Source organism: Hemicordylus capensis, chromosome 1, assembly GCF_027244095.1.
Source record: "Hemicordylus capensis ecotype Gifberg chromosome 1, rHemCap1.1.pri, whole genome shotgun sequence".
In the NCBI taxonomy this organism is placed as follows: domain Eukaryota; kingdom Metazoa; phylum Chordata; class Lepidosauria; order Squamata; family Cordylidae; genus Hemicordylus; species Hemicordylus capensis.
Window position 1 is genome coordinate 176459357 of NC_069657.1, and position 12416 is coordinate 176471772.

General features: G+C 46.4%; 1 protein-coding gene across 10 annotated transcripts in view; it reads right to left on the reverse strand.

Moving 5' to 3' along the window:
• GTDC1 (glycosyltransferase like domain containing 1) overlaps positions 1 to 12416 on the reverse strand; it is a 336841-nt gene that overhangs the window by 71408 nt on the left and 253017 nt on the right. The gene's annotated exons all lie outside the window — the stretch shown is intronic.

Below are 12416 nucleotides of genomic sequence, written 5' to 3' on the forward strand. Positions count from 1 at the left end.
AAATACATAAATAAATTTTAAATACTGCCTCACCCCAATGACTCTAGGCAGTTCACAAATATGGTCCTTGAGGGAGATGCCTTTGAGAAGCTAAGTATGTCACGGGAAAGAGAAGGTGGCTTCATTGATAAAAGGTTGCATTAACACAAGCATATCGTGAGATGTAATAAGCCTTGTTCAGATGTTATTGTAAAATACACTGAACTTGTGTACAGCATCTAAAATGCGTTGGAAGTCCCACCCTGGTCCTTCACTTCATCACAGATATGGCATTCAGCTCTTCAGATGAAAGCTGTTGTAACTGTGAGTGGTGCACTGCTGGGGATAAGTGACAGACGCGGGTGGGACTTCTGGCCCCGTCTTCAATAATAAAATCCAAACAGGGCTCTAGTTCCAATCTATTCTGCATTCAGTCACATAATTAGTAGGTAATGAAACAAAATTCATTGTTTTAACTTTTATAGTTTCCAAGAAAACATACTTTAAATTTAGCCTAGCAACAGTGGAAACTGAAAATGCACCTCATTGGCTGATGTGATTATGACATTACTTTCCTGTTCTGCTCTGGGGCAGAGGTACTGCAGCTTATTCTGCCGGGTTTTCTCTGTCTTCTTCTTTGCTGCCAACTAACAAGCTCTAAAATTATTAAGGTGAGAAACTACATGGTGGGCAATGGTGGGGTTCCCCCCCAACTTTGCTACCAAGTAGTGAAAGGGTTGCAGATCTGATTTGGGTGGAATACTTCTGGGGTGGGGGGAACTGAGGAACTCTCTCTTTCTCTGATACTGCAGGCCTTTGGAGTATGAGGTGGTGGCAGCACTGATTTGGGTGGGAGACTGGAGAGGGTCTGGCTTTCTCTACCACTGTCGCTAGTGATCATGGGGATGGGGTTGGAGTGGCGGGGAGCAGAAGGCAAGCTACGGGGTTTTTTGTTTGTTTGTTTTTAAACATAATTACACTGATTGACCAAAGAAACTGTGTTTCCTGAGTCTCTCCCATGTTCTTAAAGGGAAAATACCATGAACTGGAACAGAGAGTTTGAGAGCAGTTTGAGAGCTCTTCTTCTTGTCTTTCTTGCAGCTCATTTCCAAGATGCTGAAATACAGTGATCTGGAGACCGTGGCCAACATCCAGTGGCCAATGAAGTGCACATGTAGTAACATTGTACATGTGTTACAAGGGAGTGGTAATTTTAGTCAATTTCCCTTTCCTCTGTAGCCAACTGTTGGCTCTGCAGCCCTCAGGGACATCACAGCTGGCTATAGAGGGAAGGAGAGACAGATGAAAATTGCTTCTCCCATCTAGTGCATGCTCTGCATTAGGTGCACCAGCACTTCACTAGGACAGGTGTCAGTCAAGGTTCTCATTTCCCAAAGCTTTGTGCATATATGAGACTGAACAGCAATCTAGCAGTGATAAGAGAAGGCGTGAGTATGAAGAAGGCTAAAATGTCTGACAATCATGTCTCTCCACAATCCATAGGGATGGATTTGATGATGTGGATATTCTGAATATGCGAACCGGTTCGGTTTGACAGTTCAAGGTTGAACCAAACCACCCCATTTGTCATGACCCAGGCCACACAGAGGCCCATTGCACATGCATGGCGGGCATGGCTGTCACGAGGGAGAAAGGCCCAGAAAAGGCTGAAGAACACCCGTACCAGGTGATTTTTGGCATGAGGAAGGCCGGAACCCCTCTCCCCAAACTGAACAAAACTAGGTGGAAGGGGTGTCCAATGTGGGGGCAAAACTGAACTCGCCCGGTCTGGGTCTGGTTCGGACTTGAACCGAACCAGGTCAGCCAGTTTTGTGCACACCCCTAGTGGAGATGTGTCATCTTCCTGGATGGGGAAAGGCCTTTTGTATGAGAGCAGTTGGGCAGAAACAATGCTTTGTATAGGACAGCTAATTTTTAAAAATACTTTATCAGTTTAAGTTCTTCTCACACCACTTTTTTCTTCTTTTATTCCAACGGAGAACTATTTATTATTGTCCTTAAAATGTAACTGCAAATATTTGTGCAACTGATCTAATGCTATGAATGAAAGGTAGCCTTATAAATCCACACACATTAAAAGTAAATATATGCAATGACACTTATTCTTATTGAAGTTTTTGTGTTTTGCTATATCTTCTATCCTGTTACAAACGTTATATTTCCTAGGCCCAGTTACACACTGCTTTACTTCAAGCTGTATTCCTGTTTCCACCCTTATAAAACCACTGTGGCATTTTCTGCTGTTGGATAAGTTGTCACATATGTCGCAATGAAAACAGCTAGAGAATGAGGTCATGCAAAGGACCAAAATAGGGGCAGGGAGGGTGATTGGGGGCGGGGAGGCAGGGATGGACTTACCTACCCCCAGCCGAGCAACGATTCCCTCCTGGGCACACTGCTGGGCACCCACACAATCTGAGCTGCTCCATGCATGCAGTGCAGATCTTGGGAGGCTGGGACATGTCTTCCTGGACTCCAGGAATCCCTCAATGCACCCTGCATAGGGGGATTCCCACTGGAGTCCAGTGCTCTAGGTGCCTGACTCTGTGTATGCTTGGGCTGCACACAGCCCGAGCATACTCACTACCCCGGCCCCAGGCGCACTCACGCCCTTAAACCCTGGATAAATGCCAGGGTAAAAAGTCGAGCTACCCGTGAGGGCAGAGCTGGGATTGAGCTTGATCCTGGTCATGCACACAGGCAGCCAAACCCAGGCTGGGCTGTACAAGCCTGGGTTTGGCTGTTCATGTGCATAGCCTCCATATCTTTTAAGCACAATATATTTAGAATGCCCACAAGCAACCAGGACTTTGCTATCTATGAGCATTACACACATAAGGTTAATCACATTGACAATTTTTAAAGCTGTTTGGAATATCATTCCACTGAATGGTTTTTAAAACAAGATTTCGTCATATATCAAGGAGTGAGAATTATACACATTAACTTGGCATTGTTTTGGCACCAAGTAGTTCTGTATATCTTATTAGCAATAGTGCAGACATGATAAAGCGCTCAGGCAGAGAGCCACAAAAATACCTCAGTAGCATTGATGTGAAATATATTTTTCTAAAATATTTGAATTAGATTTAGCTCAACTTGGTTTAGGTCACTGAACATTTACTATGCATCATTCTGCCTAAAAACACTGGCTGACATCCTGACTAATGAAGCAATGGTACTTCTGAAAAGTTCAACTCACTCATTTCCACTGCTGGCTCAGCAGTGGGGGCAATTTCAACTACCTCCCCTTCCACAGGATGCACTCTGTGCCACCTGAAAACATGTCCCTGGGGGTCTTGTAGCCCATGGGGACATATTTTTGGGTAACTCACCTCTTGGATGCCAGCCACCTTTTATAACCCTTGGAAGACAGAACAACATACATAACAAATCATACACAATGCAACTTCAATGACAGGAGTGATGTAATAGACAATCTGTTTTCTGAATGCTTCTCAAATTATCATGCTTTAGCACATCTCTAGAAATAATTTTAAAAGGAGCTGGACTAAGCTTTTCGCAACATGATGAAGGCTCTTTTAACAAAAGGACATGGACATAAGATAGAGCAAAATATCAAAGCATTGTTACAATAATCCTTTTCACACAGTGCGTGTAAACTGAATGTGCATGTGATAAGCGTGGGATGATGGTGGCAGAATCATTCATCTGAAGGTCAGAAGAACCTGCATTCATACAACTGCAGGACTTTCTCCACATGATCAGGAACTTGAAAAAGCAAGATGAAACATAGGAACATAGGAAGCTGCCGTATACTGAGTCAGACTATTGGTCTATCTAGCTCAGTATTGTCTTCACAGACTGGCAGTAGCTTCTCCGAGGTTGCAGGCAGGGATCTCTCTCAGCCCTATCTTGGAGATGCCTGGGAGGGAACTTGGAACCTTCTGCTCTTCCCAGTGCGGCTCCATCCCCTGAGGGGAATATCTTGCAGTGCTCACACATCAAGTCTCCCATTCATATGCAACCAGGGCAGACCCTGCTTAGCTATGGGGACAAGTCATGCTTGCTACCATAAGACCAGCTCTCCTTGCCCTAAGGTGCAGATACGCATATGCATATATGGTTGTACACACGTAGACAGCTCCCGTACACGTAGACATAGAAACACATAGCTCCCAAACCTTTCCAGTCTTCAAATAAATGTATATAGGCTGGGATCAGGCACTACCACTACAGTCTCACTATTACCACCCTTTGCATGATGTTTGTTGTTGGAAAAGGGCTAAAGCTGAAGGCAAAAAGTAGCTAACCAAATCTAAGTTACACTGTAAAGCTGAAAAGCAATATCACAACCAGCAGTAGTAGAGCTCATAGTCTGACTTCAATATGACAACCAGAGCTGGTACACACACACACACACACACACACACACACACACACACACACTCCAAGTTTGACTTTATTTTTCTTCCATGATTCTGTTGCACTGCCTGATGCTAAAAATGAGGAAAGGGACACAGATCACTACTGTTCTTTTCTCCACTACTAGGTAAGACTGCTCCCCGCTTTGTGGTAAGGTGGGGGGTGGAGTTGTGCACCCGGCCCCATCAATGGGCATGCCATTTTGTTCCCCCCTGGCAAGTGCTGGTGGCAGATGCAATTGGAGCAGATGCATAAGTGCTAGTGGCAGATGCAATTGGAGCAGATGCATAAGTGGCCGGTAGGGATGTACATAGAACTGGTTCCATGCACTCCCGGGAGAGTGGGGTGGTGGTGGTTTGCTTTAAGGCACAGGGAAGATGTCCTTCTTCCCCCGCTGCATTTCCCCCACTGGTGCTGCTGTCAAAATCGCTGGCACAGGGCACCTGTATACCTTCTTGCTGTCCCGGTCAGCATAATACCAAAAGTGGCCGGCACGCATATTACGTATCTGGTATTACACCAGCAGGGGAAACGTGGAGGGTTTAGGTAAGGACACCCTCCCCATGCCTTAAAGCAATCCCCTCTCCACTCCCGAACTGGCTATAACCCCTGCTAACTAGGCAAAGAGGCACCTTTTACCATGGTGATTCTCTTTATTTAACGGGGGAGAGTAACTGGCCCTATCCACTCCCAGCACAGTACTTCCAATGACTGTTGCTGGTGTATATCTTATGTTTCGTTTTAGAATGTGAGCCCTTTGGGGACAGGGAGCCATCTTATTTATTTATTATTTCTCTGTGTAAACCGCCCTGAGCTATTTTTGGAAGGGCGGTATAGAAATCGAAATAACAACAACAACAACGCCAGTCTTTCGAACCAGTTCAGCTGTCTGTGAATAGCCTACCAAAACGGTTTGTGCACACCCCTATCGGCTGGCTCACATCACTTAGACTCAGTTGCTTTGGGGCAAGGTACCTGCCCACCCATCCCGTTTCAGTGAGGGTTATCCGGTCACATTTTTGGAGCCAAGTAGGAATTTTTTGGGCCACACCCAATAGGCTTTGGGGGCCTTTTTTCGCCTACTCCTCACTGATCCTCCTGGTAGGGTTTCATTGTTTAGGATATTTGGTCACTTTGCAGGTTAGTGCAGGTTGGGGTAGGTTGTCTCGTATTGGTGTTTGACTGGAGGACCAATTAAGGTGAGCGGGAAGCTGAGGAATGGCCCTTGCAGGTTTTGCGGCCCTTGGGCTGAGATCTGCCACTACTCAGAGGCTGGCTGGGCCCACCACTCAGTGTTTTGTGGCCTGGGTGGGGTGGGGCAGGCTGGCCTCCCCTCAGTGGGGATAAAACCTTGGAGTTGTGAGGATGTCCAGACCTGGAGCCAGGCTGAATCAACACCCAGTCCTTCGCCCTGCTATGGGCAGTCCTCCTTATGAGGCTGACCTACATGGTAGTACCCACACTCTATTTAGTATGTTCCTTGTTGCAGGTTAAATCATACATATCCTGTTGTTATTGGGGCCTGGGTGTGCAACACATAAACTGGCCCTGCTCGCTGAGTAAGCAGCAAATACTGTTGTAGTCAGTATTAAACTGGATGAATAGACTGAAGGATCAATGGTGGCAGCTGCTTCACCACAGCTGGCTGGCCTGGCGGTGGCCACTTCTCCTCTGCGGCTGGCTGGGCCACTCCTCCCCATCGCTAATTGGCAGCTCGCTTGCTAACTCTCACGAGAGATGCCATGCATGGGATTAGCAACGGGTAGGTTTAGGAGAATTATATAGATAGATATACTTGCTGACATATAGTGGCATGAAATGCGGAAGGTTGGACACTGTTCGCACCGCCAAGTATGTTTAAACCCCAACCACAATGCTGTGGAAAAGCCTTATTCTGCAGCAACGCAACAAAACCATGTTCATCGGAAACAATGGACAAGTGCGCTTGTGCAACTTTAAGTCACAGTGGAACACAGCTGTTCCACAACAGGCAGGATTTAGACACACAGTGGTACTCAATTGCCTGTGTTTCGTTGTGCTGTATGTCAGCAATTATTTATTGCTAGGGCTACAGAAGACCTTATATTTTCTTTCGAGTCCCTCTACAAAAGCATAGAATAACCAAAATTATGCAGGCAGGGGAATGCCTGTGAATTATGGGAGATGCAAAACAGCATTCTATCATTTTATTCCACGTGACCTGCTGTGGTTTCTCACAGTTTTCCTTTTGCACTATTTATGTTAGAACAGGAATTTTTAAAGCTCAGAATTGCCTACTGAACAAGTGTGTCATTTAAAAAAAAATCTGTGAAAAAATGGCTAAGAGGAGCAGAAGTTGAAAAGCACCCATGAAACCGCAATCCCACTGTTGGGTGTTTTCTTTCTCTATATTTACAACTGGAAATTTACTAACCAATAGCGAAGCCCACACTGACGCAGTTTCTTTGGGAAAGGTCTTTTTTGATCATCTGTCTCTCATACAAGGGGCTCTTATGGATTTGATGAAATAAATATGCTTTCAATTTTTACAAACTAAGAAAATTGCTCTCATTAGGGTCTATGGTAATGTCAGATTCACACATGCTCAGTTTGTGAGGAGAGAGAAAAGGGGACAGTTTCCTCTTACGGCTTAGCTGAGTGGGAGGGAGAGAGGCAGAGGCACTATTTTAATTCCTCCCTCGTTCTGTGCATGCATATGCACACACTGAGATATAAGTTTCTTATATCCAAAGATATAAGACCTTTGGACAGATGAAGAGAGGCAATGAAAGCATGGGGGGGGGGATGATCATTAGTTTCCACTGTCCATTAACTCCACTGTTTTTGCAGGATCTATGGAGGAGGTGTCCAGCAATCCCCCTTGCAGTATTAGATTGGATCAGTTTCAATCTGTGACTCCTGAGGATGTGGACAAGCTGCTTGGGGCGGTGAGACCTACCACCTGCTCTCTGGATTCTTGCCCGACTTGGCTGCTTCTGTCTAGCAGGGAGATTGTTGGAGATGGCCTAGTTAATATCATAAATGCATCACTGAGGGAGGGTATGGTGCCTCCTTGTTTGTAAGAGGCATTGATTAGACCACTCCTAAAGAACCTTCTTTGGATCCCTTAGTGATGGATAGTTACAGTCCAATCTCCAGTCTCCCTTGGTTGGGCAAGGTGATTGAGAGGCTGGTGGCCGAGCAGCTCCAGGCAGTTATCAGTATGCTGATGACACCCAAATCTACTTCTCCTTTTCATCTTCAGGAAATGGCACTCATTCTCTAAATGCCTGCCTACAGGCAGTAATGGGCTGGATGAGGGAGAACAAATTGAAGCTGAATCCAAGCATGATGGAAGTGCTCATTGTGGGGGCTCAGAATCTGAGGGGTGAGTTAGATCTCCCTGTGCTGGATGGGGTTACACTCCCCCCAAAGGAGCAGGTGCGCAGCTTGGGAGTACTCCTGGACCCAGGCCTCACGGCCATGGCCAGGAGTACTTTCTATCAGCTTCGGCTGATTCGACAGCTGCGCCCATTCCTTGGAGAGGATGACCTCAAAACAGTGGTGCATCAGCTGGTAACCTCCCGGCTCGACTACTGCAACGTGCTCTACGTGGGGTTGCCTTTGTACGTAGTCTGGAAACTTCAGTTAGTTCAGAATGTGGCAGCCAGGTTGGTCTCTGGGGCAACCCGGAGAGACCATATGATGCCTGTTTTGAAACAGCTACACTGGCTGTTGATATGTTTCCGGGCAAAATACAAAATGCTGGTAATTACCTTTAAAGCCCTCAACAGCTTAGGTCCAAGTTATCTAAGAGAGCACCTTCTTTTACATGATCCCCACCGCACCTTAAGATCATCTGAGGAGGTCCGTCTCCAGTTGCCACCGGCTTGTCTGGTGGCGACGCAGAGGTGGGTCTTCTCTGTAGCTGCTCCTGGGCTGTGGAATGCAACTCCCGGCAGAAATTCGTAATTTGAGATCATTGCCGTCCTTCAGGAGAGCCCTTAAAACCTACCTATTTGGCCTGGCCTTCCAGGGTTTTAAATGATTAACTGTTTTAATTTTTTTTAAATTGTTGCCCTGATTTTCAGGGCTTTTAGCTGTTTTATTGGTTTTATTGTGTTTTAATAGTTTGATTTTAATTGTTAATTTGTTTTAATTGTTTTTATCATGCTGTGAACCGCCCTGAGCCATTTTGGAAGGGCGGTATATAAATCTAATAAATAAATAAATAAATAGACCCAATAGAATAATTGTGGTCATGGGGGAACTGAGACAATTATATCTGTTTGATGGCTGACAATGCTCTTAGCTCAGCATTGTAAAAAGCTACCAAAACTACCTCACAGGGTTGTTGTTGGGCACAGTAGGGAGTGGAAGGGAATGACATAAGCAGTGCATTTTCTCTTTAAATCTAGGCTAGCTCACAGGGTTATTGCTGGGGATGTCTTAGTTTTTTGTATTTGATAACCTGAATGCATGTGAGCAGTTGTATACCCTGTTCTTGAGTGGGGTGAGGACCCCAATATTTGTCTATGGACCTTCTAGTGTTATCAAAGTTATATGTATTACTTAAAATATAATTTAAAAAAGAACACAGCCACCTATACAATACAGTAAGTGGACATTCTCCAAACAATAAGAAATGTATAAACATATGCCACTCTTGTTATGTAATGAAGCACAGAACAATAGTTAATGTCAAATAAAGTTGTGGTTTGTTTTAAACCCAAGCCTCTTTATTATGCCTGGCAATACTAAAGCCGTATTTTCATTTTCCTTGAACTGAATACACTTATATTAAGTGTGGTGCATATGGGATCCTCCTTTTTAAAAAGCAAGGAAATTCAACTAAAGAAAAGAAAAGCTTTGGTTTACAGGGATAGTTATGGGTGTGGCAGCTCCACCTGAACTGCAAAAAACGAGAAAATTCAATGGCCAATGATGTCCAGTCTGAGAGATTGTACTGGCCTACAAAATCATAACGATGGAAACCCAATTTGGCTAGGTCCTCCATGCCCCAAGCCACTACCTGTGTAGGCTGGTGGCAACAGCAAAAGCTGGGGCATTTGGTACATGTTGAAGGCAAAGGGGGAGGGGGAGAACTCAGTGTTTTTATCAGCATACCTTCTTAAGATTGTTTTAGTGTTGCCTTACTTGTGTCGACCTCTGCTCTTCTTCAGAGGCAATTCTTGGTTAGATAAACTTAAATCACAATGTTTGTTTTTCCCGGAGTTATCTCCCTGCACAGCTATGGGTATTTATGTGCCTCTGAGCATATGGTGAGTGCTGTCACAGCTTCTACTATTTCTGCAGATTGCGACTGTTGCCTGCTGAGCACTCACCATACAATGAGGCTATTATCACAGCCATCAGAAACAGGGCTAAAGGCCTGAAGGTGGGCTTAGCACTCCCATGTGAACCATCAGCAAACCCTCTAGCTGTGCTCCTTCAAAATATGGTCACTCACTCAGTTCCCAGCCCAACCTCTGAAATGAGGTTTAGCCGGCGGAGGAGTGTGCCTACCCTCTCCCAGTGCTCACGTGGAGCCACAGGGCTGCTGCTTGAGCTCTGACACTGGCCCTCTCCTGCTCTTTTCAGAGCTGCCATAGAGTCTGGAAACCAGAGTGGACTGGGGGCTGCCCTGCAAAGTAAGCAAAATGCTCAGCAGAAGTCTGCCTAGCAGCAGATGACATCACCATACTGAGCACTTGCTCAAGGCTTCTTAAAGTGACAGGCACCCTGCAATGGCCTCAAGAGAAAAGAGGAATATAGGAACATAGGAAACTGCTTTCTACCGAGTCAGACCATGGTCTGTCTAGCTCAGTATTGTTTACACAGACTGGCAGCAGCTTCCCAAATGTTGCAGGCAGGAGTCTCTCTCCGCCCTTCCTGGAGATGCCAGGAAGGGAACTCGGAACCTTCTGCATTCAAGCATGCAGCTGCCCGTTCGGGGCAGCCCTATCCCCCTAAGGGGAACATCTGTACAGGCTCATTTGCAGTCTCCCACTCAAATGCAAACCAGGGTGGATCCTGCTTAGCAAAGGGAACAATTCATGCTTGCCACCACAAGACCAGCTTTCTTGGATTAGAGACCACGGATTAGCCCCCAGTGGTACTGGGTCTCCCCAAAAAGCAGGGGGCTTGAGCCCCATCCAAATGCTTGGCAAACCCAACAGTCGCCAGCACAGTACTGGGCATCTGGCAGCAGCTACACCACCAGAACATGGCTGATGAAGCAGCAGCAGAGCACAGAAGCAGCATCTGGCTGTAGACACAGCGGTGAGATTGAGAACCAGGGGGCATTTGCCTTGTCCCCTCCTGGTTCTGGGGTGTGTGCTTGGGTGTGAGTTTGTGTACATGTTGGTTCTTACTTTGGGGCTGGTTGGCAGCTGCTGATGCTCCCTTCTCCCCTGACATCCCTGCCTCATAAGCAGGGGTTGCTTGGGCATAAGGACAAAGTTCAATGCTTTTGGCAGTGCTGGAGTTGCCAGAAAGGGGTTAACTGCTGGCTCCGGGGACCCACCAATCAGGTAGCTGCAAAGCAGAGCTGCCACTTGGAGCCCTCTGGGTGGTCTCCATGGGTCACCTGATCACCCCTGGCCACTCAAGGGGTTGCTGTTGCCTGGGGCAGGGCTGGAGGACCAACAATGCATGCTGTGGCTGCCTGCCCTGAAATCAAGCCCTTAATGGTAATCGTCTGTCCTGTGGGCTCCCTGCCGAACCTTGACCATATGCTTGTGTGTTTGCTGTCAGGTTCATGAGAGGGTTACAGCTGTGCTCCTGGGTTTACCTTGTTTGCTGCTCGTGAGACCAGTCTTAATATCTTGGCCCGGACATCAGGTGTCCTATCCCCATGATGTGAACATCATGGGCCATTGAATTTCCTCGCTGTTTGTAGTTCAGTTGGAGGAGCGATACGCATATATATCCCTTGTAAATCATTTCCCGCCTTAACTGATAATATTAAGAAGTCTGCCCGTAATGTTCAGAACCCCCCCCCCCCGCAATTAAAATTTGCATTTGCGAATAAATGTGGACTCCAAACAAATATTTAAAACTTGCAGCCTTGATAAAAAGGTATGCAAAATGTACTATGCAGTGTATAGCAATGGCAAACAACATGGCATTTGTTGCACCATAGGAAGCATCTGGTGTACCCAGACTTTTATGCCAGAAAATATTGTCCTCCTCATCTATCAAAAAGCCACCTGAATTGTCACATGGTGGTAGCATGGACTGGGGGCAAAGCAGTGGGTTGCAATAGAACACCTTTTATTAATTTAGTTAGATTTATAAGTCGCCCTACTCCCATAGGACTCAGGGCGGCTTACAAGCAATAACATACACAGCAACACAATTCCATAAAAATAAATCTTACATAACCTCCTAAACCACAACCCCATACAATACTCATTCCACATGACATAATAACCATGGATTACAGGATCACTTTACGACCAGCTATCTCAGCGACCAAACACTTGGCGGAACATTTCAGTTTTACATGCCTTACGAAAGGCCAACAGAACATGGAGAGCTCTGATATTATTACCTTTACCGAAGAGTAAGCCCCATGGAACTCAATGGGACTTAATTCTGAATAAACCTGTACAAGATTGTGCTATCATTTGGTAGGCCTTGAGGCTCTGCACACGACCAATGTGTGGAGCCTAACCAGACTCCGTGGGGAGAGCGGGCTTAGCCCACTCTCCCTACACACGAGCAGAAAGCCGTCCCTGGGTGGCCAGATCAGCTGTCCACATGATTACTGGCTCCATCATGGAGCCGATAGGGGCGGTGGGGATCAGTGGCTGCCCAGCCCCTGGAAGTCCCTGGAGGCCCCACAGGAGTGTGTGGGGCATTCTGGAGAGACCCCCGAGGCTGGGAGGCTTGTTGTAGCCTCACGGTCAGGGGTCTACTAGTGTGCCGCCACGGTGGTACACGATCAGTAAAATGCGGTGGAGCAAGCACTCCGCTAACCTAATTTTAGGGGAGGGGTTCTTAAGCGGGCTAGCCACTGTTGAACCACTGGGCTTGCCCGTGAGCCC